At 46.0% G+C, this 24790-nt stretch overlaps 1 protein-coding gene across 7 annotated transcripts in view; it reads left to right on the top strand.

The window, feature by feature from the left end:
* The window catches only part of TMEM242 (transmembrane protein 242), a 319004-nt gene that overhangs the window by 159041 nt on the left and 135173 nt on the right, over positions 1–24790 (top strand). Inside the window, exon 2 of one of the 7 annotated variants that reach the window (XR_012227499.1) lies at positions 18804–18897. The exons of 5 other annotated variants lie outside the window; for them this stretch is intronic. The gene's annotated coding sequence lies outside the window, so the exon portion shown is untranslated. One more of the 7 variants, XR_012227500.1, reaches the window with a different exon arrangement.

The following is a 24790-nucleotide window of genomic DNA, read 5'->3' as shown; positions in this document are numbered from 1 at the left end:
CGTGCCTCGGACCGAGACAATCGCAGCATGCTGCGATTGTCACCGATTTTCGGATCGGATTCGACAATGCAAGTCTATGGATGCGATTAAAACTCACATTGAAAACGCACCACACGTGTGACTTGTGATTAAATCGCAAGACTTCTCCAGGTCAACAGGAAAGCGCATCAGGCATTGACATTGGATGTCAATTTGATGGTTAGATGCGAATAAAATCGGTTAATCGCCGGAAAATGGGATGACATACGGATCCCTGGACAAGAAATCTTTGTGCGATTTCGTACCGTTAAAATGGAACTGATTTTTTAATGGTTATGTGTGACTCCAGCCTTAAGCACATAATTATACATCTTGTTCGTTCTACCCAAGTGCATGAACTTACATTTATCCCAATTAAAGCTCATTTGCCATTTATCAGCCCAAGCTTCTAGTTTGCATAAATCCTCCTGTAATATAAAATTGTCCTCCTCTGTATTGATTACCCTGCAGAGTTTCGTGTCATCTGCAAATATTGAAATTCTACTCTCTATGCCCCCTACAAGGTCATTAATAAATATGTTAAAAAGAAGCGGGCCCAATACTGACCCCTGTGGTACCCCACTGCTAACCGTGACCCTGTCCGAGTGTGCTCCATTAATAACCACCCTTTGTTTCCTATCCCTGAGCCAGCTCTTAACCCACTTACACATATTTTCTCCTATCCCCATTGTCCTCATTTTATGTATCAACCTTTTGTGTGGCACCGTATCAAAAGCTTTTGAAAAGTCCATGTACACCATGTCCACTGCATTCCCTTGGTCCAGTCTGGAACTTACCTCTTCATAAAAGCTTATCAGATTAGTCTGACAGGAACGATCCCTTGTAAACCCATGTTGATATTGGGTCATGAGGTTATTCGTCTCCAGATACTCCAGTATAGTATCTCTTAGAAAACCCTCCAGGATTTTACCCACAGATGAGGTTAAACTTACTGGCCTATAATTTCCAAGTTCAGTTTTTGTCCCCTTTTTGAATATTGGCACCACATTTGATATACGCCAGTCCTTTGGTACAGACCCTGTTATTATGGAATCTTTAAAGATTAAAAATAATGGTCTATCTATGACTGTGCTTAATTCCTGCAGTACTCGGGGGTGTATCCCATCCGGGCCAGGGAATTTGTCAATTTTAGTGATTTTTAGACGATGCCGTACTTCCTGCTGGGTTAAGCAGGTGACATTTAATGGATAATTTTTATCCCTGATCATGTTATCTGTCAAGGGATTTTCTTGTGTAAATACTGTTGAAAAAAAGTCATTTAGCATATTGGCTTTTTCCTCATCCACCATTTCACCCAGACTATTTTTAAGGGGACCAACATTATCATTTTTTAGCTTCTTACTATTTATGTAGTTAAAGAATATTTTGGGATTATTTTTACTTTCTCTGGCAAGGAGTCTCTCTGTCTCAATCTTTGCTGCCTTGATTTGCTTTTTACAGAATTTATTTAATTTTCTATATTTATTTAATGCCTCATCACTACCTACTTGCTTTAAATTCTCTAAATGCTTTATTTTTGTCACTTATTGCTCCCCTTACAGCTCTATTTAACCATAGTGGTCTCCTATTTCTATCATGTTTATTCCCATACGGTACATATTGTGCACAGGTCCTATTCAGGATGCTAATGTCTCCCATTTTCTTTGTGTATTTTTATGTCTCAGGATATCGTCCCAATTAATTGTACCAAGATTATCTCTCATCCACTGGAAATTTGCTTTCCTGACGTTTAATGTCCTTGTAACCCCTCTACTACACATCTTATTAAAGGATACATGAAAACTTATTACTTTGTGATCACTATTGCCCAAGTGACCCCCAACCCTTATGTTTGATATGCGGTCTGGCCTGTTGGTTAATATTAGGTCTAGTAGTGCCCCCCCCCCTTGTTGGGTCCTGAACCAGTTGTGAAAGGTAATTGTCTCTCATAGTTGTCAAAAACCTACTACCTTTGCTGGAATTGCAGGTTTCGGTTCCCCAATATATTTCAGGGTAGTTGAAGTCCCCCATAATAATGATTTCTCCTTGGAATAGGTGTCAAATCGCAGCAGAATCTGCAGAGTTGACATGTCAATTCTTTCTGCGGATTTAAAACCGCAGCGAAAACACCGCAGCATGTGCGCTGCGGATTGTAAATCCCATAAACTTACATTGTACTGGCTGCAGAACTGCTGCGGATCTGCAATGATTGTCTTGGCAGGTAACATAAACTTGATCCTGATAAAGATTGATCCTCACATAAATATGTAAATCCCAAATTAGCATTGGGGAAAAATAAAAGTGCCTTGCGAAAGTATTCGGCCCCCTGGAACTTTTCAACCTTTTGCCACATATAATGCTTCAAACATAAAGATACCAAATGTAAATTTTTGGTGAAGAATCAACAACAAGTGGACACAATTGTGAAGTTGAACGAAATGTATTGGTTATTTTAAATTTTGTGGAAATACAAAAACTGAAAAGTGGGGCGTGCAATATTATTCGGCCCCTTTTACTAAATATTTTGTTGCGCCACCTTTTGCTGCGATTACAGCTGCAAGTCGCTTGGGGTATGGCTCTATCAGTTTTGTACATTGAGAGACTGAAATTCTCAGGATTAGTGCAGAATTTATTGAAAGCTGGCATATGACAGAACCTCATTTAGACCCGCAGGGGCCAATGAGTCCATCCGAAAGATCCAACCACATTCTTTCTTGAGCAACATTTAGTCAAAATTGCCTCCCCCAGGGTTGGATCTGACAACCTCAATGACACTAAAGGAGACCTCTTTATGATTTCCCTGGTGTAACCCGTTTATGTGTCTCGTTAACAAGGTGTCTCGTTTGTGCCTGATGTCCCCAATGTGCTCCCCTACTCTCCTGAATTCTCTTTTTGTCTTGCCTACATAGCCTTTTGGGCAGGTACTGTTAGGCGTCGAGTTTCTGTAGCTGCACAGCAGAGATCCTGAGCCTTGCATTCGGCAGTCTCCCATTCCTCTCCGGCCGCAGAGGAGGCTGCTCAGCAGACTTGTTGATCCAGGCACTCTGCTCAGACCAGCTCTGTATGTTTGGTTGCTGCTGCCACCTCTGGTCCATCTATAGCAACGCATGCTGGTCAGCAGCGAGCTACTCCAGGGGCTAAGTCCTCCTTTTGGTCCACTGAGCATGCTCTTGGGACACTATCTCATTGGAGATCGGAGGTCACATGCTCAGGTCCTTCTCCAGCTTGGATTGGACCACCAGGAAGGCTGTAAGATACAATATTGTTACGCTCCAGGAAGACATCCAGGCCTCTCTTGAACCCTTCGACTGAGTTCGCCATCACCACCTCCTCAGGCAGGGAATTCAAGATTCTCACTGCACTAACAGTAAAGAATCCTCTTCTATGTTGGTGGAAAAACCTTTTCTCCTCCAGACGCAGAGAATGCCCCCTTGTGACCGTCACCTTCCTTGGTATAAACAGATCCTCGGAGAGATATTTGTATTGTCCCCTTATATACTTATACATGGTTATTAGATCACCCCTCAGTCGTCTTTTTTCTAGACTAAATAATACTAATTTTGCTAATCTCTCTGGGTATTATAGTTCCCACATCGACTTTATTTATTTTGTTGCCCTCTTTTGTACCCTCTCTAGGTCCATTATATCCTTCCTGAGCACCGGTGCCCAAAACTACACAGTACTCCATGTGCGGTCTAACCAGAGATTTGTACAGAGGCAGTATAATGCTCTCATTATGTGTATCTAGACCTCTTTTAATGCACCCCATGATCCTGTTTGCCTTGGCAGCCGCTGCCTGGCACTGGCTGCTCCAGGTAAGTTTATCATTAACTAGGATCCCCAAGTCTTTCTCCATGTCAGATCTACCCAGTGGTTTACCATTCAGTGTTTAATGGTGATATTGATTCCTTCTTCCCATGTGTATAATCTTACATTTATCATTGTTAAACTGCATCTGCCACCTTTCGGCCCAGGTCCTGGAAGGACGCTGCTATAAAAGAACCGGCCATGCGCTAGTATAGACTCTTATGCTTATTTGTGTGTATGATGATGGATGCATGTATCTGGTGACTGATTCATTAAGACTCCCCTCCCGTCTACCAAAGCGGCACTGTGTGCACTTGGTGCAATTAAATATATTATTACTTTTGCTGGCACCGCAATCGTGGTGCCGAGCGCTGATGGTCTAGAGGAGCTCTAGTCCGGTGTCACTAGGACAGGGCTCTGTGACCCTAATTAGCGCTCACTCAGCCGAGCTCTGTGAGTTCAGCAGGCTCCGGCGTTTGTTTCAGCGGCTCTGTGGAGTAACAGAGTTCGCCTCTATTCACACTGGGTGAAGTTAACCCACGTGTAAGCAAGCATTTAGCCACCATCTTGTTCCACCATTACTCAGCAGCAGGTTCCATCTCTGCACGGTGGACCCCGGGCTGCGAACGCATCTCATATCGCCTTTCATATTATTTGGTGCGTTCCGCAGTCCCTAACAGGTACAGGTAGCTACATACACAAGACCTGTGCTTTTTGCACTTGGAAAAAATCACAGTGATAAAATCTCTTGCGAGTTGAAGAACTGCACAATCACCACATTTAACACATTTAAAGAATCTAACAAATTGTCTTTGAACGTCCCACTATCCCCTCTAAATCAGGGTTGGCAGTGAGAATGTTCCAGTGTTTTCTTAGGACTTCAATGACTTTACTATTTTGACAGTCAAAGGTACCAAAAATCCGAGTACAGTCCTGATCACTTGTAGTATATTTAGTACGAATTTAAAGCATTTTGCTTCTATCATGTGAAAAGGCATGATTAAACGCTGTCTCAATGGTATGTCTAGGGTACCCTTTCTCCATGAATCTCTTTCTAAGGTCCATTGATTGTTGTAAAATGTCACCCATGTCGGAGCAGTTCCTTTTTAGCCTCGAGCTGTTCAAGAGCTCTTCTTTAGATATGCCAAGTTTAAGTGCTTGTGGATGGTGATTGTCCAATCTAAGTAAGCTGTTAGTGCTTCTGGGTTTCCAGTAAATGTTGGTGCTCAATGACCCATCTCTATTCCTATGTATCTGGACATCTAGGAACGGCAAGGTTGTTTTCTCAAGTTCCGAGGTAAGTTTCAGGCCTATGGTATTATCATTTAGGTCCCTGATAAAATGCAAAAACTTTCCTCTGTGCCTTGCCAGATGATAAATTTATCGTTGATGAACCTGTACCACTATCCAATGTGGGAGTGCCAGCACTTCGGTTCATCAGTAAAGACCATGGTTTTGTCATGATTCCTCTGCTCAGAGTGTCTGGGACTCTGTGATGGACAGCTCTGTCATCCTATCCTGTGCTGGGGTCTGCTGAGCTGTCAGTGCTTTGATTGACAGCTTGGTTGACCTGACTGGAAGGTTTATAGATTTCCACAGGTGCTCCATGTGATTGGTAGTTGCACTGTTATTTAGGTGAGCTGTCTGGCCCAGATCATTGCCAGTCAAAAGCTTGTTCTAAGCTTGGGCTCTCTGGTGTGTTTGCCTGTACCCTATGCTGTAAGTTTGGATCTTCTTCTGCTGACCTTTGGACCGTGTTCAGGATACCTTTTTGTTATTGCCCCTTTGCATCTGATATTCCATTGCTGACCTTTGGGCCGTGTTCAGACAACCTGTTTGGTATTGTTACTTTGCTTATCCACTATTTCTCTGGCATTCTGACCCTGGCATGTGACCTAATTTGCAACTTCTTATTTTCCCTTGGTTTACTACATGATCTTTTGGTGTTGACCCTGGAACGTCTGACTGCGCTGATTCATGGCCTAGTTGTGGTTTGTGAATAGTGCCACAGGTTTCCTCCCACCAGCCCAGGAACAAATTGGCATACAATGGTTTGCAGGAACTCCCCATCGCGGTGCCCCTGAGCTGGTGGATGTACTTCCTGTCGAAAATGAAAAAATTATGGGTGAGCGTGAATTTGGGAAGTTCCAACACAAATTCATTGTGACCTTCACACTGAACTGCCCTATGCATTGCCTTCTAACAGGAGGGAGACATCGCGATGAACGTCAGAGGTGGGCGGACAGATGACGCCATTGAACGCCGCTCGGATATGTGCAAGAATGTGGACCAGATACCAGACACTGGGAGTAATTGCCGACAGTGCATTCCAAGCTGGAACACACGCGGCACCAGCGGGTGACAATTCCAGATTATATCTAGGAGTGCATCCCTATGACACAAAAAGGGGGTGACCTTTGGCCAGCACACGGCTATCACATGTTCAGGGGGGCTTATCTTAGTTATCCCACCACTGCCACAATGTGATGAAAACAGCAAGCTAGTCTTGACCTATCAATTTACCGCAGGGGGGCTTATTTTAGTTATCACACTGCTGCCAACACTGTGCATGGCAACAAACTGCCGGGATTTATATATATCCCACTTTCCAGTTCCGCTTTCGAACTTGCAGCTCTCCGGTGCCCCCCTTACCCTCAGGTCAGTCAGGGAACTGCACCTAGGATATTTGGTCACCGGATGGGCCGCTTCACTGTAGACTGGCTATCAGGCACGCTGCAGCGAGGGAATTATAAATGCTCTGGCTGCAGTTTAACAATAGCTTATAAAACCTGTTCCGTCACAGCCAGCGGTATCCACCTAGCCCAGAACAGACTTCGCCGCCACCAGCTCCGATAAATCTATTAATATTTAAATTAATAAAGAGGGTCCGAAGCCAACCCAAATTAGTAGCGTAATCAACCTTCAGGCATGTGAGAATTCAGTATAGGACATGGAGAAACAAAACTAATAATTTTATATTTTACTCCGAAAAGACAGGCAGTGTTTACAGAAGGTATAAAACGTTTTTACAATATAAGACAATTAACAATATGTACACAACAATTACAAATAAAACAGGGTTAAAGAAGAAAAACACGTTGCTTAGATCATTCCAGGCTAATCAGGCTGGGGGGAGGGGCAACTCATCAAAATGAATCGATGATCTTGATGCAACTGTAGGCTGGGCTTAGTTGCAGTAACTTATATTTCTGGGCTTGTGACATCACTAAAGGGGCTGGTTTACTTGCACACTCCCCTATTCCAGAGTTACAAATTTGGTTCTGAAAGCTTCCAATGATCAGAACTTGGCTGGAGAACCTAGCAGAATAATGACAGAAGCCTCATTCATCTGGTCTTGAATTTACCTTAAGTTTGACACCAAACACTGGCTGTCTATTCAACTCTGTTCAGGAGAAATCCATTTCTCGGGTCTGCTGGCTCTGGAACTGGGAAAAACATGGGCTGCAAAGCTTTGTCGATGCACGTCCCAGATATGTCATTTTCATATTTCTAACATAAACTCACGTTGCGTTATGACCAAATAAATATATTCTAATTATAGGCTGTGAGAGAGCCAGCACATGTTTGAAGAGACAAATGCATTCCTTAGGGGGGAGTAAAGGAGTGAGGAGAGAGGAGGATTGAGTTACATGCAGGCTAGGAAAACACAAAGCTGCAGTTGCTGGGGGGAAGGAGGGGGGTCTGTTCTGAATGGGTCACCGAGGAGGAAAGAAGCAACAAATGCTAAGTCTCAGAAAACCAGAGAGGTTGGTCACTATGCAGACTGCAGAGCCCTGATCTTAACACACAACTAGAAGCAGTCGTGGAGCGTGCCTACGGTTGTCCTAGACGCCTCGTCACAACCGCAGCACTACATAAGCCTAAAGCAGGAAGAGAGGAAAACTAACTCCCCAGAGCAGACCCCAAAGGAAAGACAGCCCCCCCACATGTATTGACAGTGAAGCAAGATGAAAACACAAACAAAGGCAGAAAAATAGGCTGAGCAAATGATGGGGCCAAGCTAACTTGAAAGGACAGGAAAGGAAAGATACTGTCTGCAATCTGCCAAAAACCCTACCAAAAATAATGTCCAACGCTTCTGATAACAAAATTAACCATGAAGTCACTAGACTTCTCCGACTATATCAGCACTCTGGAATATTCTGAGACAGAGCAAAAAAGAGGCCAATCTAATAAAGGACAAAAAGGCAAGTTGGCAAATACAGATAAATAAGAGTGGAAATTCAGCACAGCGCAGCCGGGCTGGCTAACCACACAAAAACTGAGTTGACCAACAGTAGCAAATGTGAACATTAGCAAAAAACAAACTTAACTTGAGATGACTGGAGCAGAGCTGAAGTCCAAGACCTGAGTAGCAGACTAATCACCAGCAACAGGATAGGGCGTTGGCTGTCTTATATCCAGTCTGATACTCCAGAGATCCAATCACTATCCTCCTCGTCATGTGGCAGACCATTACCAGCTAAACTACCCTCACTACCTCCTGTCACTACCAGAGGGAGAATGGAAGGAGAACTCCCAGCTGGTGGAGCAGAAAATGAGCTCATAACAGCGGTCACTTGTTGCTGGCAGCTATGAAGGTGGCAGAAAGTTCTAGAAAAGTGTAGAGAGTGGAAAATTCCGGAAGGTGTGCTAATAAGGGAAATCATAGATCATATTCACATTATCGTGACACCCCCCCTTCTAGAGTGCGCTAAGGAGACAGGACCCATTGGTACTCCGCCATGCACACCTCAGCGGGTTCGCCCCCGCGGGACAACCCATCGGCATTGACATGCTCGCTGCCTTTTTGTGTTGTACGGTAAAGTCATACTGCTGGAGGGCAAGACTCCAGCGTAGCAACCTTCGTTGTTTCCGGACACTGTGTGCAGCCAGCTCAAAGGGTTGTGGTCAGTTACCACTATGAAGGTGTGCCCGTACAGGTAAAGCTTCAAACGTTACATTGCCAAGACCATGGCCAGGCACTCCTTCTTGATGGTGGAGTATTCCACTTCCCTCGACAGAAGTTTCCGGCTCAGGTACAACACAGGGTGCTCTTGGTTCCCCGAGTTGACCTGGCTGAGCACAGCACCGAGGCCAGACTCACTGTCGTCGGTGTGTACTAGGAATGGGCGACTGCTGTTGACTGCTTTCAATACTAAAGACCTGCACAGGGCTGCTTTCAAAGCTTGGAAGGCCGCCTCACAGCTGTCTGTCCAGCGTTGGGCCCGTGGGCCTTGGCTAGGGGGTTCTTCTGCCTCTCCAGACAGGTGGCACTGATATGACCAGTCCGATTGCAGGCAAAACTGTTATGAATGAGTCACCGGAGGAGGAAAAAACAAAAATACAAGCTAAGTCCAGAAAACCGGATAGGTTGGTAGCTAGCGGATTGCAGACCCCTGATCCTATTCACAACAACTAACAGTAGCCGTGGTGAGTTCCTACGGTGGTCCTAGACCCCTCGTCACAGCCGGAGAACTAAATAAGCCGAAAGAAAGGGGAAATCTAAACTGCCCCAGAGCAGACCCCAAAGCAATAGACAGCCCCCAACATGTATTGACGGCGAAAACAGATGAAAACACAGACAGAAAGACAGGCTGAGCAAACGATGCGGCCCTCACTAACTAGATAGGACAGGAAAGAAAAGCAACTGTCTGCAATCACGCAAAAACACTGCCAAAAATTATGTCCAACACGTCTGATAGAAAAAGGCCCTGAAGTCACTAGACTTCAAAATCACTATATCAGCACTCAGGTATATTCTGAAAACAGTAAAGAGATCAACTGATCAGAGACAAAAAAAGCAATTCAGCCAGTCCCAGCCAGGGCTGGCTGAACACAAACACTAAGTAAACCAGACAAAATCTCATGGAACAATAGCAGAGCAAAAACTTAGCTTTAGTAGACTGGAACTAAACCGGAGGCCAGAGCACAGAGCAGAAAGGATCACCAGCAACCCTACAGGGCGTCGGCGGCCTTATATCCACTCAGAGATTCCGGATGTCCAATCACACTCCACCTGTTCAGATGACAGGTTTTTCCCATCCAAATCAGTTTCACTACCTCCTTTCACCAGCAGAGGGAGTTCATCAGACATCAAAGGTGAAGGAGAAAATGAGGTCATAACACAAAACACTTGCGAGTGTCTGAAGTAGGCCTGGTGTTTGCAAAAGAGATATGGCCTCTGGAGGGTCAGCTGGCAGAGGCACTGGGGTTGGTTGCAGGCTTACTCCCTATACAGTTGACGGTGACTGGCTTATATGTCTCCAGTTTCCGGTTGGTCTCATAGGTGCCGGCGATCTACGCTGCTTTGTCCACATTCGTTGTGTCTCGGTCCAGTATGAACTGTCGGACCTCAGCTGGGCAAAGATGTAAGACCTGGTCTTTAAACCCCTTTCTGACATCTGATGTACTATCCCGTCCACAGTACCCGGGCCCCTATGACTGGGGACAGGATAGTACGTCATCGCGATCAGCAGCGCTCCCTGGAGGGTGCCGCTAATCCCGGCCGGGTGTCAGCTGATAATCACAGCTGATGCGCAGCACTGTGTCAGGGGTGGTGTTGGACCAACCCCGGCACGTTAACCCCTGGCACACTGCAATCAAACATGATCAGTGTTACACAAATGCCCATATATAAACACTAAAGAAACAACAGAGTATATTTCCAAAATTAAAATCCAATTTGTTGAAAAGAAAATTCCTTTAAAATCATGATGGTGCATAGTACACACAGCACAGTAAGTGGAACACAAAAACTGGGATAAATAACACTTGCTCAAAATGCCAAAATATAACAATCACCTCAAATGCAAATTAGAGCCTATTTACATCCACTAACTAATTCAGTATGTATAATGGCCATACATGAGGTGACAACTAATTACAGGTAGTTCAAAAACGGGGCATTACACTGATCTACAGCTCATCATTGTGTATAAAAACATGCGAAATTGCATATCAAAGAGTAAAAATGGTACTCTGCACCATCATGATTTTAAAGGAATTTTCTGGGTTTCAATTTTGGAAGTATACTCTGTTGTTTCTTTGGTGTTTATAATCAAACATGATCGCAGTGTACCTGGCGTCGGGGGCCTCAGGGGCCTGCAGGGAGGCGGCTTACTCAGTGCCTGCAGTGAACAGGCAGTGAGGGAGCCACTGTAATGTCTGTCAGATCTCTGATCTGACACAGCGCTGTGTGAAGTGTCAAATCAGCGATCTGACACATGACAGTGATGTCCCCCTCGGGACAATGTAATAAAGTTTAAAAAAAAAAAAAAAATCGCTAAATAAAAAAATAATCTCTAATAAATTTATTTTTTGGAAATAAAAAAGTAAAACTATAAAAGTACACATTTAGTATCGCCACGTCCGTAATGACCCGCTCTATAAGACTATCCCATTAGTTAACCCCTTTAGCGAACCTGTTAAAAAAGAAATTAATAAAACAAAAAGCAATACATAATCATCATGCCGCCAAACATAAAGTGCAATAACGCGCGATCAAAAAGACTGTTGTAAATAACCATGGTACTGCTGAAAACGTCATCTTGTCCCACCAAAAACGAGCCGCCATACAGCGTCATCAGTAGTGTTGAGCGATACCATCCAATATCGGATCGGATTGGATCGGACCGATACCCAAAAAGTATCGGGTATCGCCGATTCAGATCCCGGAAGCCCCATTCAAGTCAATGGGACAGAAATATCGGAATTGAAAAACCCACTTTCTTTCCTTGTAGGTTAATTCTACATGAAGAAAAACAACTAAGAATAATGTAGAATGTATTGGGGGAGGTGGAGGAGACATTAAAGGCTTAGCCCAATCAAATGGAATATCTAGAATAATTTTTTTTTTTTTTTTAAAGACGTTCAGAGTTACAAAGATATTGACTATGTTAACCTTTTTTATATTTTGTCAGATATGTATGTTTCACTACTTCCATGCTCTTCACCTTCTTTGTTACTTCACCCACACTTTCTCCTTCATGATCCTCAGCAGCAACAGCATCTTTTTCATCAACTTCTTCACCTTATTCATCTTTTTCACCTTCTTCCTATTATTCTTTTTTTTCACATTCTTCATATTCTTCTTATTCAGCTATTCTTCTTCTTCATAGTCTACTTCTTCATCTTCTTCCTATTCTTCTTCATCATATTCTTATTTGTGACAGGCATTCCTGTTATGATTGAGTCACCGTAGGAGGCAGACACAAAAATAGAAGCTACGTCCAGAAAACCAGAGAAGTTGGCAACTATCAGATTGCGGACCCCTGAACCTATCAACACAACTAGCAGTAGCCGTGGGGGGTTCCTACGATGCCCTAGACCCCTCGATCACAGCCGGAGCGCTAAATAGCCTAAAGACAGAAAAGGAAATCTAAACTGCCCCAGAGCAGACCCCAAAGTAAAAGGCAGCCCCCAACATATAATGACGGTGAAGCAAGATGAAAAAACACTCACACAGATAGAAAGATAGGCTGAGCAAATGATGGGCCCAAGCTATCTAAACAGAACAGGAAAGGAAGGTTGCTGTCTGCAATCTGCCAAAACCCTATCAAAGACATAAGCCAACAAGCTGATATGAAAAAGACCCTGAAGCAGCTAGGCTTCAAAAACTAAATCAGCACTCAGGTATTTTCAGAAGACAGAGCTAAAGGAATTCAGCACACCCCAGCAGGGAATGGCAGAAATCCAGAAAAACAAAGCAAAACAAAGTCTAAGCACAAATGCAAAAGGCCGAGCAGAAAACATAGCTTTAGAGGAGCAGGAATTCAGACTGGTCTCCAAGGATCCCACAGAGAAATCACCCGCAGGGCAGAAGGGCGTCGGCAGCCTTATATCCAGTCAGTAACTCCACTCAGCCAGTCATCATCATCAGACTCAGGTGTTTGATAATCAGGCTCACTACCTTTCTTTACCAGAAGAGGGAGTTCCTCGGGCCTCAGTAGTGAAGGGGAAAATGAACTCACAACAGTACCTCCCCCTTGAGGAGGGGTCACCGAACCCTCAACCACGCCACCAGGGCGATCAGGGTGAGCCCGATGAAAGGCACGCACCAATCTTTTGGCATGAATATCAGAGGCAGAGACACAGGAATTATCCTCCTGACCATAACCCTTCCACTTAACCAAATACTGGAGTCTCTGTCTAGCCAGACGGGAATCCAGTACTTTCTCTACCTCATATTTCATGTTACCTTCAACCAATACAGGGTCTGGAGGTGCCACCCCCGGAACAACAGGTTCAACAAACCTCTTCAACAAAGATTTATGGAACACATTATGGATTTTAAATGTGATAGGAAGAGCCAAACGAAAAGAGACCGGATTAATAATCTCCAAAATCTTGTAAGGTCCAATAAATCTAGGCTTAAACTTAGGAGAAGCCACCTTCATAGCAATATTTTTTGATGATAACCACACCATATCACCAACCTTAAACTGGGGACCAATGGTCCTATGTCGGTTGGAAAACCGCTGGGCCTTTTCCTGGGAGAGAGATAACTTATCCACCACTTGGTCCCAGATCTGGTGCATTCTCTCCACCACAGTGTCAACACCTGGGCAGGCAGAGGGCTCCACCTGCCCTGAAGAAAATCGAGGATGAAACCCAAAGTTACAAAAAAAAGGTGACATCAAAGTGGCAGAACTAGCTCTATTATTTAAAGCAAATTTGGCCAAGGGCAAAAATGAAACCCAATCATCCTGATCAGCAGAAATAAAACATCTCAAATATGACTCCAAGGTCTGGTTTGTTCTCTCTGTCTGCCCATTGGTCTGAGGGTGAAAAGCAGAGGAGAAGGACAACTGAATTCCCAGCTTGGAACAGAAAGTTCTCCAAAATCTAGACACAAACTGGACTCCTCTGTCAGATACAATGTTCTCAGGAATCCCGTGCAAGCAAACCACCTGTTGTAAAATCAGGGGCACCAACTCAGAGGAAGACGGCAACTTAGGGAGTGGTACAAGATGAACCATCTTAGAGAACCTATCACAAATCACCCAAATAACAGTCATCCTTTGAGAGACAGGCATATCAGAGATGAAATCCATTGAAATATGGGTCCATGGCCTCTTGGGGACAGGCAAAGGCATCAACAACCCACTAGAGCGAGAACACGATTTAGACCGGGAGCACGTCCCACAGGACTGCACAAAATTCCTGACATCACGAGACAAGGAGGGCCACCAAAAAGACCGACTCACCAGATCTCTAGTACCAAAAATACCTGGATGACCAGCCAAAGCAGAGCAATGAACTTCAGACATCACTCTCTTCTTCCACTGGTCAGGAACATACAACTTTCCACTGGGACAACGCTCAGGTTTGTCCTCCTGGAACTCTTCCAGAGCACGTCTCAAATCGGGCGAGATGGCAGAAAGAACTACCCCTTCGCCTAAGATGGTAGCAGGCTTGGTCACCACAGGAGAATCAGCAAAGAAGCTCCTAGAGACGGCGTCTGCCTTGACATTCTTAGTTCCAGGAAGAAAAGAAACCACAAAATCAAAACGTGTAAAAAACAAGGCCCACCTAGCCTGTCTAGGGTTCAAGTGCTTAGCCGACTCTAGGTAAATCAAATTCTTGTGGTCAGTGAGGACCACGACTTGATGCTTAGCTCCCTCCAACCAATGTCTCCACTCCTCAAATGCCCATTTCATGACCAACAGTTCCCGATTCCCCACATCATAGTTACGTTCAGATGGAGAGAACTTTCGGGAAAAGAAAGCACAGGGATACATTTTAGATGTTACAGGATCCTTTTGGGACAAAACAGCTCCTGCGCCAATCTCAGAAGCATCCACCTCTACCTGGAACGGAAGTGAGACATCAGGTTGCCGCAAAACCGGGGCGGAGGTGAATCTTCGCTTCAGCTCCTGAAAGGAAGGAACAGCCTCCGGAGACCAATTTAACACATCAGCACCCTTCTTAGTCAAATCAGTCAATGGCTTGGCAATACTAGAAAATTTTGCTATAAATTTCCGATAAAAATTAGCAAAACCCAAAAACTTCTGGAAGGCCTTCAAAGAAGTGGGCTGAACCCAATCGTAAATGGCCTGTACCTTGGCCGGGTCCATTTCAATAGTTGACGGGGACAAAATAAATCCCAAAAAAGAAATCCTCTGTACTCCAAAAAGGCATTTAGATCCTTTGACATACAGGGAATTCTCCCTCAAGATCCGGAACACAGTCCGAATATGTTCCACATGAGAATCCCAATCCTTGGAGAAGATCAAAATATCATCCAGATAGATAATCAAAAATTTATCGACAAAATCTCGGAAAATATCGTTCATGAAGCACTGGAAGACAGAAGGGGCATTAGTGAGCCCAAAAGGCATCACCAGGTACTCAAAATGTCCCTCCGGAGTATTAAACGCCGTCTTCCATTCATCCCCATGCTTAATGTGAATAAGATTATATGCCCCCCTGAGGTCAAGCTTGGTAAACCAGCAAGCACCTTTAACTCTGGAGAATAGATCAGAAATCAGGGGTAATGGATACTGATATTTAACAGTAATTTTCTTGAGGGCACGATAATCAATACAAGGTCTTAATGATCCATCCTTTTTGGCTACAAAAAAAAACTGGCACCTAAGGGTGACGAGGATGGTCTAAGGCTGGTTTCACACTTGCGTTTTTTTTCGCGGTATTTTAGCGCTAAGAAACGCATGCGTTTTTTTCCTATACTTTGCATGGGATGCGCTTATGTGCGCATACACATGCGTTTGTATGCGTTTTTGCGCGCATGCGTTTTTTTGCGGTATGCGCTCGGGCGCACAAAATGCATCCTGTTGCATTTTTTGGGCGTCCGACTTGCCTCAAAAAAACGCATGCGAGCGCAATGCGTTTTTTTTACAGCAAGACACCCATTATAAGTCTACGGGTGCGCATATGTGCGCATTGGCATGCTTATGTATGCGTTTTTTTGCGCATGCGTTTTTTTTGTTAACCATGGAATTTAGGGGTTTGGGTTAGAGTTAGGGTTAGTTAAGGGGGGTTAGGGTTAGGGTTAGTTAGGGTTTAGGGTTTGGGTTAGGGTTTGGTTAAGGGTTAGGGTTAGTATGGTTTAGTTAAGGGTTAGGGTATGGTTTGGTTAAGGGTCAGGGTTAGGGTTAGTAAAGTCATGGTTTGGGTTAGTGTGAGGGGTCACCTAATGCTTGGAAAAAACGCAAACGCGGTAAAAACGCACAAAAAACACATACAAACGCATAAAAACGCTGTGTTTTTTCGTGCATGCTCATAAAAATGCTTGAAAAAAACGCAGCAGTTGTATGCTTTTGTATGCGTTTTTTCAATGCGTTTTTTTGCGAGAAAAACGCGCTGCAAAACAAAGCAAGTGTGAAAGTAGCCTAATATGAACCTTCTCCAACGCCTCCTTAATATAGGATCGCATAGCCTCGTGCTCGGGTACAGATAGATTGAAGAGCCGACCCTTGGGAAATTTACACCCCAGGCTCAGTTCAATTGCACAGTCATAACTCCTATGAGGAGGCAGAGACGCAGACTCATTCTCACTAAATACATCATAAAAGTCCGCCAAATGATCAGGAACATCATGCGACTGAGGAGAGGTGGAAAACACCGGAGCCTCACTAAAGGCACACCGACAACCCCAACTCACCACAGACACAGATTTCCAATCCAAAACTGGATTATGAATTTGTAACCAGGGAAACCCCAGAACAATAGTATCATGCAGATTATGCAACACCAAAAATCTGCAATTTTCTTGATGGTCTGGGGCAACCCGCATTAACACCTGAGTCCAAAACTGAGGTTTATTTTTAGCCAAAGGAGTAGCATCAATCCCCCTCAAAGGGATAGGCGTCTGCAGAGGTGTCATCGGAAATCCACAACGTTTAGGAAAATCCAAGTCCATTAGGTTTAGGGCTGCTCCCGAATCCACAAAAGCCTTGGCGGAAAATGTGGACAGGGAGCAGATCAGAGTAATAGCCAGAAGAAACTTGGGTTGAACACCACCAACAGAAAACGTGTGTGCAAAGCGTTTCTCTCGTTTAGGACAGACAGAAATAATATGCGAGGCATCTCCACAGAAAAAACACAACTTATTACGCCTTCTGAACTCCTGACGCTGCTCTCTGGAAAAACTCTATCACATTGCATAGGTTCAGACATCTGTTCAACAGGTGGCAACACCTCTCGTGCAGCTTTGCGTTCGCGCAAACGCCGATCAACCTGAATGGCTAATGACATAGAATCGTCAAGACCAGAGGGAACAGGAAATCCCACCATAGTATCTTTTACGGCTTCTGACAACCCCTTCCGAAAGAGAGCAGCCAAGGCATTATCATTCCAGGTAGTAAGTACTGCCCACTTTCAGAATTTTTGACAGTACAATTCTGCAGAATCACGACCCTGGTTCAATGCCAGCAGGGTCTTTTCAGCCTGATCAATGGCATTAGGTTCATCATACAAAAATGCGTTCACATTAGTCAGAATAGGATCATCTGGTTTCAAAGAAAACGCCCAATCCTGGGGATCGCCACGCAGCAAAGAGATGACAATTTTAACCTGCTGCGCGGAGCTCCCTGACGAGTTAGGCTTCAAGGCAAAAAATAATTTACAATTATTTTTGAAATTCAAAAATTTAGACCGATCCCCAAAAAATACATCAGGTGTAGGAATCTTTGGTTCAGCAGCATGTGAATGAGCAAGGTAGGCGGAAATTCCCCGCACTTCCGCAGCGAGCTGCTCCACACGATCAGACAATTGCTTTATCTCAATTGAGAGGAAAAAAAATTTCCCCTACGGCCTCAGAGATATAGAGGAAAAATACACTTTTTTTTTACAATTCTTTCCTGCTATTGAGTACCCTAGAATCTGCGGTATGGCGGGTGATTTTGTTATGATTGAGTCACCGTAGGAGGCAGACACAAAAATAGAAGCTACGTCCAGAAAACCAGAGAAGTTGGCAACTATCAGATTGCGGACCCCTGAACCTATCAACACAACTAGCAGTAGCCGTGGGGGGTTCCTACGATGCCCTAGACCCCTCGATCACAGCCAGAGCGCTAAATAGCCTAAAGACAGAAAAGGAAATCTAAACTGCCCCAGAGCAGACCCCAAAGTAAAAGGCAGCCCCCAACATATAATGACGGTGAAGCAAGAAGAAAAAACACTCACACAGATAGAAAGATAGGCTGAGCAAACGATGGGGCCCAAGCTAGCTAAACAGAACAGGAAAGGAAGGTTGCAGTCTGCCGAAACCCTATCAAAGACATAAGCCAACAAGCTGATATGAAAAAGACCCTGAAGCAGCTAGGCTTCAAAAACTAAATCAGCACTCAGGTATTTTCAGAAGACAGAGCTAAAGGAATTCAGCACACCCCAGCAGGGAATGGCAGAAATCCAGAAAAACAAAGCAAAACAAAGTCTAAGCACAAATGCAAAAGGCCGAGCAGAAAACTTAGCTTTAGAGGAGCAGGAATTCAGACTGGTCTCCAAGGATCCCACAGAGAAATCACCCGCAGGGCAGAAGGGCTTCGGCAGCCCTATATCCAGTCAGTAACTCCACTCAGCCAGTCATCATCATCAGACTCAGGTGTTTGATAATCAGGCTCACTACCTTTCTTTACCAGAAGAGGGAGTTCCTCGGGCCTCAGTAGTGAAGGGGAAAATGAACTCACAACACATTCCTGTAGTTGTTATCTATAAAAGTTTGAAGATTACAGCTTCTGTTCTGCCTGTCACAAAAGATTTACAACAGGATTTGTCCACGTTCAGTTTGGCCTGCAGTAGCAGGCATTTTCCAGGGGCACCACGAGGAGGAACGGACTCACCCCCATACACTGCTTAGTCTTCTGCTTATAATTTAGATAATATCTTTTGCTCTGATTTTTAGTCTTATGCTTAATGTTCTGCTTTTTGTTCTGCTTCTTGGTCTTCTGTCTCTTGTTGTTCTGCATCTTGGTGATTGTCTTCATGTTCTTTGTTCTCTTGGTCATCTTCTTCAGGGTTCGGTGTGGTCTTCAGGGTCGTCGTCGGGGAGATCCAGAGTGAGAACCAAAAACCATTTCCACAAGCTTGAACTTGGAAAAGTAGCAGAAGGTACAAGAAGGCTGAGGAACTGCCGAGAACCAGCTGACGGTGCTGGAACCCGGATGGGTAGCAGAAGCTGCAAGAGCAAATGGAACTAACGAGGACCAGCTGACGGTGCTGGAACCCGGAGGGGCAGCAGAAGGATCAAGAGCCAATGGCACAACCGTGGACCAGCTGACGGTGCTGGAACACGGTTACTAAGCAGGAGGTACCTGTGCTACAAAGCACTACCAAGGACCAGCAGACGTTGCTGGAACTCGGATACCGAGAAGGAGGCACCTCAGCCAAAGGCACTGCCGGGAACCAGCTGACGGTGCTGGAACCCGGATGGGTAGCAGAAGGTACCCATGAAAAACAAAGTTGCAAGGCCGCGAGCCAGCCGCAGTTACGGAAACCCACAGTCCTACAGGGGGTGCTTGTTCTTTTGGCACTACAGAACCAGCCTTTATTACCAGAACCCGCAGCCCACATAGGAAGCACCGAAACTGCAGGCACCATAAACTCGGCTAACCCGACCGCAACACGACAGGACAACATATTGGTGGCAAAGTGACGTTGACACTACCCAGAAACAGCAGGCGTGCTGGAACCGGGCTGGGCAGGAGGCAGTACCCATGCCAAAGACACTGCCGAGAACCAGCTGACGGTGCTGGAACCCGGATGGGTAGCAGAAGGTACCCATGAAAAACAAAGTTGCAAGGCCGCGAGCCAGCCGCAGTTACGGAAACCCACAGTCCTACAGGGGGTGCTTGTTCTTTTGGCACTACAGAACCAGCCTTTATTACCAGAACCCGCAGCACACATAGGAAGCACCGAAACTGCAGGCACCATAGACTCGGCTAACCCGACCGCAACACGACAGGACAACGTATTGGTGGCAAAGTGACGTTGACACTATCCGGAAACAGCAGGCGTGCTGGAACCAGACTGGGCAGGAGGGAGTACCTGTGCCAAAGACACTTCTGAGCAGCAACTGGCGATGTTGGAGCCCAGGGTCAATCAGGGTGTAGGCTGAGGCCTAATTTCATCAAGTTTAATATCTGTTGTAGACTACTACTGATTTTAAACGTGCTCCAATTAGGCCTCTGGCTCCACTCTGTCTCTAGTATTTCCCCTGGCCTCCAACACCGCAAGTTGCTGCTCAGAAGTGGCGTCTGCACAATCAACACTTGTTCCAGTGTCACTGGGGTTCAGTAATGTCTGCTGATCCCCTGATGTGTGTCTGGCAATGTCTCCTGCTCTGTCCACATTCCCACAACTATTAGTGGGAATGTGGACAGAGCAGGAGACATTGCCGGACACACATCAGGGGTTCACCTGACGTTACTGAACCCCAGTAACACAGGAACAAGTGTAGATTGTGCAGACGTCACTTCTAAGCAGCAACTGGCGGTGTTGGAGGCCAGGGGAAATACTAGAGACAGAGTGGAGCCAGAGGCCTAATTGGAGCAAGTTTGAAATCAGTAGTAGTGTGAATGTGGAGGCAGCAGTAGACATTGCCGTCCACACAGCAGGGGAGCAGCAGGCATTACTGAACCCCACTAACACTGGAGCATGTGTTTTTCTCCGTGCAGACGGCACTTCCGAGCAACAACTGGCTGTGTTGAAGCCCAGGATCAATCATGGAGCAGGCTGAGGCCTAATTGACGCAAGTTTTATATAGGTTGTAGACTACTACTGATTGTAACCGTGCTCCACTTAGGCCTCTGGCCCCACTGTCTCTAGTATTTACCCTGGCCTCCAACACCACCAGTTGCTGCTCAGAAGTGGCGTCTGCACAATCCACACTTGTTCCTGTGTTACCTGGGGCTCAGTCACGTCAGTTGATCCCCTGATGTGTGTCCGGCAATGTCTCCTGCTCTGTCCACATTCCCACTACTATTAGTGGGAATGTGGACAGAGCAGGAGACATTGCCGGACACACATCAGGGGTTCACCTGACGTTACTGAACCCCAGTAACACAGGAAGAAGTGTAGATTGTGCAGACGTCACTTCTGAGCAGTAACTGGCGGTGTTGGAGGCCAGGGGAAATACTAGAGACAGAGTGGAGCCAGAGGCCTAATTGGAGCAAGTTTGAAATCAGTAGTAGTGTGAATGTGGAGGCAGCAGTAGACATTGCCGTCCACACAGCAGGGGAGCAGCTGACGTTACTGAACCCCACTGACACAGGAGCTAGTGTTTTTCTCTGTGCGGACAGCACTTCCGAGCAACAACTGGCTGTGTTGAAGCCCAGGATCAATCATGCAGCAGGCTGAGGCCTACTTGGAGCATGTTGAAAACATGATCTAGTTTGAATGTGGAGGCAGCAGGAGATATTGCTGTCCACACAGCAGGGGAGCAGCTGACGTTACTGAACCCCACTAACACAGGAGCTAGTGTTTTTCTCTGTGCGGACGGCACTTCCGAGCAACAACTGGCTGTGTTGAAGCCCAGGATCAATCATGCAGCAGTAGTCTGAGACCTACTTGGAGCAAGTTGAAAATATCTAGTTTGAATGTTGAGGCAGCAGGAGATATTGCCGTCCACACAGCAGGGGAGCAGCTGACATTACTGAACCCCACTGACACAGGAGCTAGTGTTTTTCTCTGTGCAGACAGAACTTCCGAGCAACAACTGGCTGTGTTGAAGCCCAGGATCAATCATGCAGCAGTAGTCTGAGTCCTACTTGGAGCAAGTTGAAAATATGATCTAGTTTGAATGTTGAGGCAGCAGGAGATATTGCCGTCCACACAGCAGGGGAGCAGCAGGCATTACTGAACCCCACTAACACTGGAGCATGTGTTTTTCTCTGTGCAGACGGCACTTCCGAGCAACAACTGGCTGTGTTGAAGCCCAGGATCAATCATGGAGCAGGCTGAGGCCTAATTGAAGCAAGTTTTATATAGGTTGTAGACTACTACTGATTGTAACCGTGCTCCACTTAGGCCTCTGGCTCCACTGTCTCTAGTATTTCCCCTGGCCTCCAACACCGCCAGTTGCTGCTCAGAAGTGGCGTCTGCACAATCCACACTTGTTCCTTTGTTACTGGGGCTCAGTCACGTCAGTTGATCCCCTGATGTGTGTCTGGCAATGTCTCCTGCTCTGTCCACATTCCCACTACTAGTATTGTCTGTAATGCAGCACTAAAGACGCGTTCTGACAATACACTGGCAGCAGGGCAAGCCAGCACCTCCAATGCATACAGGCTAAGCTCTGGCCATGTATCCAGCTTAGAGACCCAAAAATTGAAGGGGGAAGAGCCGTCTGGGAGTACACTGACAGGGCAAGACATGTAGTCTGTCACCATCTGACGGAAACGTTGCCTCCTGCTGACTGGAGCCGTCTGTGATGGTGTAGACATTTGTGGTGGGCACACAAAACTTTGCCACATTTGGGCCATACTGGTCTTGCCTTGTGCTGAGGCGCTGTCTCTGCTCCCTCTTTGTGCAGAGCTTCCTCCACTGCCACGACGCACAGAGCTGCTTTGTAAAGCACTAGCAGCACTGCTCTCGGGTGGAATGGAGAACATGATGGACTGCACCAGTGTGTCTTGGCACTCCCGCATTTTACGCTCCCGGTTCAACGGTGTTATGAGGCTTTGTGTCATGATCCAGGACGGGGTTTCGCTTTGGCCCGTCCTGATCTGACTGGGGGTTTATTGTTCCGCCTCTCCCTGGCAGAGGGCGGCTATTTAATGCTCACTTGACCTAGTTATACTCCTGCCCTCGGCTGAGTTAGTTTACATTGTGCATACGTGTGCCTTGTACCTGATTTCTTGCTTGCTTGTTTGGTTTTGATCCGGTTCTGTCCCTGTTTCGAGTTCTGCCTGTCCCTCTTGTACTGCGCTACCTATCGTGTATGACTCTCTGCTTGTGACCCGACTTCTCTCTGCTCGTCCCCTTGGTACCGCGTCGCCCTCTTGTGTATGACCTCTGGCTTTGTCTGACCTCCCGTCTGTTTATCCCTCCTGTACCTCGCTGTCTGTACTGTGAATGGCCTCCGTTTTGCCCGACTGAGTTTTCTGTCTTCTCTGAAAGCACAACGCTAAGACCCTCCCCTTGCAGTCACATGACCGTAGGTCCCGTGCCAGCTTGCTAAACTTCATCACTCAGGTCCTGTGCACCTATACTTTCTGGCTGTCCTGGTCCCCAGGGGTCCCTACAGTGTGAGTGAGTCCCTGCTCAGCGGAGGTTGTACGCGGGCGCTGTCAGGATCCTGATATTATAACTGACCGATAGCATTTTTTTTTCGCTGCTCCCTTCTCCTGTGTGTGTTTTTGATCCTATGCATGCTGTTTCTGAGCAGGTTAAACACCTGACCCAGATGTCTCAGAAACTCCTTGGAGAACGAGTCCTGGCTCAGTCTCAGCAGCTGATCTCTGACACTGTGCAGGGGTTTTTTTCATCGGGGGCTCAGGATATTACATTAGTCTCCCCTGAGTCTCCAGTGAAGTTACCGGATACCTTTTCTGGAGATAAAAAAGAGTTCAGAGTTTTCAAGGAGGGCTGTAAGCTTTTTTTTTCCTTAAGACCACAATCTTCTGGGGATGAAAGTCAAAGAGTGGGGGTCATTATGTCTCTGTTAAGGGGAGCCCCCCAAGCTTGGGCTTTCTCCCTTCTGACCACGGCCCCTGAGCTTATGACGGTAGATGCATTTTTAAGGCCCCTGGGCATATTTATGATGAGCCTGATCGTATGCGTATGGCTGAGGACATGGTGATGAGTGTGTGCCAGGGGAAGCACTCAGCCGAGTGGTTTTGTTCAGAATTCAGACGCTGCGTTGCAGGTCTGTTGGAATGATGCCGCCCTCCGGGGTTTGTTCCGTAGAGGCCTGTCTGAATATCTGAAAGATGCCTTTGCTCTCCACCCTTCGCCTGATTCCTTGGAGGAGGCTATGACACAGGCAGTCTGAATGGATCGCCGGCTACGGGCGAGGGGAGTGATGCAGAGTGAAAGACCGTTATTCTCCCAAGGAAGGGGAGCCAGTCCTATATTGGAGATCACGGAGATGGCAACCATTGACCTCAAAGAAAATGAAAGGAGACAACGGCGCGTGAGAAAAGGCTGTTTTCACCGTGGCGATTCTGGACATTGGAGAAAGGTTTGCCCCTCCCGTCCACTAACCAAGCGACTGAGCCTGGGTGATTGTCGTGGAGGTCACCCAGGCTCTCAGGTATCTTTTTCTGCCTTCTCTAAAATGTTGTTGCAAGTGGAACTTTGTTGTGGGAGAGTCTCCACATCCACTTCTGCCTTCGTGGATTGCGGATCAGCATTGAACTTTATTGACTCTGATTTGGTATCCAGGTGTAAGTTAGGGACATTGAGGCCATTGACAAAACACCACTGGTTAAGAATGACATTATGTTTCGTACTGAAGAGTTTCTCCTTAAAGTGAGTTCCTTTTACCAGGAACGTATTTCATGTTTTGTGATGGACAACCTGCCAGCGGGACTGGTGTTGGGGTTCCCCTGGTTACAATTACATAATCCTGTAATTAATTGGGAATGTCGGGACATTGTTAAATGGGGTCCCTATTGTTCTGAGAAATGTCTTGATACTGTGTCTGTGTCGTCCGTGGGTCTGGAAGGTATTCCGGAGTGCCTGATAGACTATACGGATGTTTTCTCCGAAAAAGAGGCTGAGGTTTTACCACCACATCGCCCATTTGATTGTGCCATTGACCTGGTTCCAGGTGCTAAATTGCCTAAGGCCCGCTTGTATAACCTTTCGGGTCCAGAACGGGCTGCGATGAAGGAGTATATTTCCGAGAGCCTCCGTAAGGGACTCATTTGTCCTTCTGTTTCTCCTGTGGTGGCGGGGTTCTTTTTTGTAAAGAAAAAAGACGGTGGTTTACGCCCATGCCTCGATTTTCATGAGTTAAATAAGATAACTGTGAGGAATACGTATCCCCTTCCACTTATTC

This window comes from Dendrobates tinctorius, unplaced genomic scaffold (genome assembly GCF_039654945.1).
Source record: "Dendrobates tinctorius isolate UK_male_01 unplaced genomic scaffold, ASM3965494v1 ptg000409l, whole genome shotgun sequence".
In the NCBI taxonomy this organism is placed as follows: Eukaryota; Metazoa; Chordata; class Amphibia; order Anura; family Dendrobatidae; genus Dendrobates; species Dendrobates tinctorius.
The sequence above is the reverse complement of the archived record's forward strand: the minus strand, read 5'-3'. Positions and strand labels throughout refer to the sequence as shown.